Source organism: Notolabrus celidotus, unplaced genomic scaffold, assembly GCF_009762535.1.
Source record: "Notolabrus celidotus isolate fNotCel1 unplaced genomic scaffold, fNotCel1.pri scaffold_314_arrow_ctg1, whole genome shotgun sequence".
NCBI lineage: Eukaryota > Metazoa > Chordata > Actinopteri > Labriformes > Labridae > Notolabrus > Notolabrus celidotus.
The window spans coordinates 3,284-8,621 of NW_023260148.1; the positions used below are offsets into that span (position 1 = coordinate 3,284).

At 40.8% G+C, this 5,338-nt stretch overlaps 1 long non-coding RNA gene across 1 annotated transcript; it reads right to left on the bottom strand.

Moving 5' to 3' along the window:
* Nucleotides 1-360: 360 nt before the first annotated feature.
* LOC117809636 lies at nt 361-4,176 on the bottom strand. The gene is made up of 3 exons (XR_004630601.1): nt 3,979-4,176; nt 681-771; nt 361-470 (listed from the first exon to the last, which is right to left on the bottom strand). It is a non-coding gene; the product is annotated as an uncharacterized LOC117809636 (long non-coding RNA).
* Nucleotides 4,177-5,338: the final 1,162 nt, after the last annotated feature.

Consider the following 5,338-nt stretch of genomic DNA (forward strand, 5'->3'; position numbering starts at 1 on the left):
AACAAATATAATATCATGTACTTTATGTAATGACACACAGTGTTACATCTGATAGAGTCTGTCTTATGGATCCTCCTCCAAACACAGGACAGTCTTACCTTTCATCATCACAAATCTCTCCATCTTTGATATCAATCAGTCTGAACATAGAGTTGTCACTCTTTAAGGACACACAGCTGGGTCCAGGTCCAGGAGAGTCTGGTCTCTGATGTAGAACTCTGACAGAATCACAAACACTGATGAACAAACATGAACTCTGAAAATCTTCCAGGTTTGAGTGCTGCTGAAATTTACTACAAACTTTTCTAATGTTTAATTCTGATAAAAACACTGAGATCGATTATTACCTTAGACGATCAGACTGACGTCCATCCTTAAAAACAATAGGTCTGTCCATAGAACAGTTACTCTTGTAAGACAAACAGCTTGGTCCAGGTCCAGGAGAGTCTGTTCCATGCTTCTGCTCTGGCCTGCAAAACACACACACACACACACACACACACACACACACACACACACACACACACACACACACACACACACACACACACACACACACACACACACACACACACACACACACACACACAGCTGTGAGTATGAATAATGACTCTACAGTGATTCAGTGCTGATCTCTGACATGGAGAAGAGTCATGGACAGGTAGAGATCCTCATCTTACCTCTGAGCTTCATGTTCCCCACACAGAGTGGTTTTAGAGGGAGGAGCTCCCTCCTCTCTGTCCTCACACTGATCCATGGCAGAGCGCCCACCTACACACAAACACAACAACATGCTCATTCATTACAACAGGACTGAGTCTGGTCCTGCTGGAGGTTTCTGCCTGTTAAAGGAAGTTTGTCCTTGCCACTGTAACTTGCTAAATGCTGCAAAGTGCTCTGCTCATGGTGGATTAAGATGAGATCAGACTGAGTCCTGTCTGTAAGATGGGACTGGATCTGAACCAGTCTTGATGTTGGGTCTTTGTTAATAATAGAACATAGAGGACGGTCTAGACCTGCTCTGTTTGGAAAGAGTCTGAGGAGAAAATTTGCTGTGATTTGTCGTTTTATGAATAAAGATTGATTGATTGATTGATTGATTGATTGATTGATTGATTGATTGATGCTATGCAATGTATGATACTGTAAATCTGCATATTATGTTATGGTACTACCACTAGTAAGGATGTTTGTGTTTGGTAGATTAGTTCTTTGTTGTATCAATACTTCTTGCTATAAGACTTAATTAATCAAATTAATTCAGAAAATCAAAGCAGATTTTTATCTTTTCATAAAAACTCATAAATCAGAGACATTAATCTCCTTAAGTCGGCAAAACAGAGTTTTTCTTCAAGTGATTGTAATATGCGCCCATTCTACAAGTTTTATTACTTTATAAGTTTAATAACAGGATCAAAGGTCAATCATTTGTCCCCTTATAAACTACACATGAACAACATGTGTGATTATTATCAATCAGTCCAAAGTACATCAGAAACAACAGTTAGTGATTAACTGCTCATAAAGAAATAAAATAAGGTCCAGGAAGAGTTCACTCAAATATTAAAAATACTGCTGAAATATATTTGAAGTTAGAACATTTAGTTTAATAACCAAAGTGAGCACTATATTAACAATTTGGGTACAAATATACTTGTGTGAATATACTTCAGAAATCTGCTCAACCACACCAGCCCAGGACCTCCACATCCAGCATCATCACCTCCAAGATGGTCTCAGACCAGCCACCCAGTCAGCTGCTGCAACAATCACTCTGCATAACCAAATAATGTCTGCACAAACTGTCAGAAACCGTCTCAGGGAAGCTCATCTGCATGCTCGTCCTCCTCATCGGGGTCTCCACCTGACTGCAGTTCGTTGTTGTAACCGACTTGAGTGGGCAAATGCTCACATTGGATGGCGTCTGATACTTTGGAGAGCTGTTCTCTTCACGGATGAATCCTGGTTTTCACTGCACAGGGCAGATGGCAGACAGTGTGTATGGCGTGGTGTGGGTGAGCGGTTTGCTGATGTCATCATTGTGAATGGAGTGGCGCATGGCGGTGGGGTTATGGTATGGGCAGGTGTATGTTATGTACAACGAACACAGGTGCATTTTAATGATGGCATTTTGATGAACAGAGATACCGTGACGAGATCCTGAGGCCCATTGTTGTGCCATTCAGAATCAGAATCAGCTTTATTCGCCAGGTATGCTTGAACACACAAGGAATTTGACTTCAGTAAACTGTGCTCTCTTTGTACAAGGCAGAATTCATCCACGACCATCACCTCATGTTGCAGCAGGATAATGTACGGCCCCATATTGCAGGGATCTGTACACAGGAAGCTGAAAACATCCCAGTTCTTGCATGGCCAGCATACTCAGTGGACATGTCACCCATTGAGCATGTTTGGGATGATCTGGATCGACGTATACGACAGCGTGTTCCAGTTAGATATGCTGATATCCTGCAGATATCCAGCAACTTGGCACTTTGAAGAGGAGTGGACCAACACTCCACAGGTCACAATCAACAACCTGATCAACTCTATGCCAAGAAGATGTGCTGCACTGTATCAGGCAAATGGTGGTCACACCAGATACTGACTGGTTTTCTGACCCCCCCCAGACCCCCAAATACAGTAAAACTGCACATTTCAGAGTGTCCTTTTATTGGTGCCAGCCTAAGGCACACCTGTGCAATAATCATGCTGTCTAATCAGCATCTTGATATGTCACACCTGTGAGGTGGATAGATTATCTCAGCAAAGGAGAAGTGCTCACTAACACAGATTTAGACACACTGTGAACAATATTTGAGAGAAATAGACCTTTTGTGTATATTTCAGCAGTATTCTTAATGTTTGAGTGAACTCTTCCTGGACCTTATTCTATTTCTTTATGAGCAGTTAATCACTAACTGTTGTTTCTGATGTACTTTGGACTGATTGTTAATAATCACACATGTTGTTCATGTGCAGTTTATAAGGGGACAAATGATTGACCTTTGATCCTGTTATTAAACTTATAAAGTAATAAAACTTGTAGAATGGGCGCATATTACAATCACTTGAAGAAAAACTCTGTTTTGACGACTTAAGGAGATTAATGTTTCTGATTTATGAGTTTTTATGAAAAGATAAAAATCTGCTTTGATTTTCTGAATTAATTAGATTAATTCAACTTACAAGTTTTCTTTATCAGGTCACCTCAGAAGGAAACCAACAAGAGATGTTTTGTATTTTTCAGCTGAAAGAGATTGCATGTTATTGTAGGCATTTATCAGCCTGTTTGATAAAGGATTGCTCAACTTTAGCGCCTGCTAAACTCGTCCACATGACCCAAAAAGACTTTGTTTGATTCTCAAAATGTCTCAGGTTCATAAAGCTGTGCACACTGCAATTAACGGCAACATTTCCCCACATTTGGCTCCAAAAAGTCTTAAAAACATGTTGGGAATTTTTCTAAGTACATTTTTTTAATCACATTTAGAGCAATATTTGTGATCTTTTTCACATTTAGTTCTGTTGTGAGAAATATTTCACTTCATGCAAATTCATACTGCACTGATTCAGCAGAAAATACTGGAAGGACAGTTTTGGACACCATTCAGAGTTTCCACAACACTCAGAGTCAGTCCTGACAGACTAAGGTTGAGACACCAGTATCCCTTTATCCCTTTATGAAGGTCTTTTTTTTGGTACTTCTGCTGGGTGGCAGTATGAATTTGCAGAAAGCTAAATACTTAGGATCGCAGACCAACATTCAACATTTACACTTAACATTTATATTCTTATTTAACATTCAGAAGAATCAACTTCACATGCACATATGTAAATAAATGAGACCAACGATAAGTCTTATCTACCAATGCAGCCACAAACAACACATCACATCTCTACCACCATCTGTACTGTTCTCAGGTCAGTTAAACAGACTCACACAAACATGATGAACAGTGTGTGTTAGGTTACCTTCTGATGGTGAAATGAATCAGCAGCTTCAAACAGGAAACCAAGCAGAGAGAGAACAAACATGGAACTGACAGAAGGAGGTTTTCAGCATTCTTCACATGAAGTCTAAACTCTCTGTGTTCACCTTCACACTGAAGTGTTCTTTAAGGATAACAGAGCCGCTCTGAACTTTAGACTGAAACACCTGAACCACTTCAATCAAACCTTATCAGATGGATCATAAAGGTATCATGATACAGTTTATACTTATCAAACTTGGCTGTAGTCCCAGTGACGGTTCTAGAACAATTTTCCTGGGGGGGCCAGGCTGGGGCCAAGGGTGTTGTCAGAGGGACACATTCAACCCTGACAAGAGAGACTGAGAAGGACGAGGACCGGCTGAGAACAAACTGGCAAAACATCAGTGCATCCCTTTATACTAGACATATATACTACTGTGTACTAGATCAACATGCAGACTGACAGCAGCTGATTGGCTGTTTACACTCAACATGAGTCCCTTAGCGCTCTAAGGGACTGGAACCAAGTGCCACACGCATGTGTTCCGCCTGTAACATCGGCACGATACTGAAGCTTTTTTTATTGTATAATATTGTTTTGGTGTGGAGGGGGGGCCACAGGGGGGTCCAGGTTCAGTTTTACAGGGGCACTGGCCCCTGTTGGCCCCTCCCCAGAACCGCCACTGGTAGTCACCCATTGCTCTCTGTAATTGCTGTTGACTCTAAGTTCCTGCCAGGGATGAACAGAGTTCTGAAACACTGAAATAAAGGAACAGTGACTCTGATGACATGTTACTGGAGTAGAAGTAAAAGTTCTGATCTGTGAATCTACTCCAGACAAAGTTAAAGGTACTTTATCTACAACTGACTTCAAGTATTGAGTACTTCCTGTTAACCTGGGTGATAGGGGGCGGGGTTAAACAATAAGATATGACCTTTCCTTTCTCTGATGTAATGTCTATGGACTGCACTTATCTAATAAAGTAGTGGACACAGACAGCCTCTTAACAACACAGTAAGGTGAGTACAAAACACTGACATTACATCTTACCTTCTGAGGGGGGAATTCACCAAGGATGGGTTACGGTCCCTAAAAGCACAAAGATAATATAATATATAATAATATAGAACCAGAGAGAGAGCAGCTTCTCTGAGGTAGTGCCATCCTTCCTCCATCATAAACACCAGGACACAGAGACACCTCTCCATAGTCCAGCAGATAAACACAACCAGTTACACTGTAAATATTTGATTTTTAAATATGTCATTTTATTGTAAATGAACATCCTCAAAACTCTGATTTAATATTTTCTGCCATTGTAGTTAATGAGACCGAGTGCTGCCACAAACACAGCGCCCCC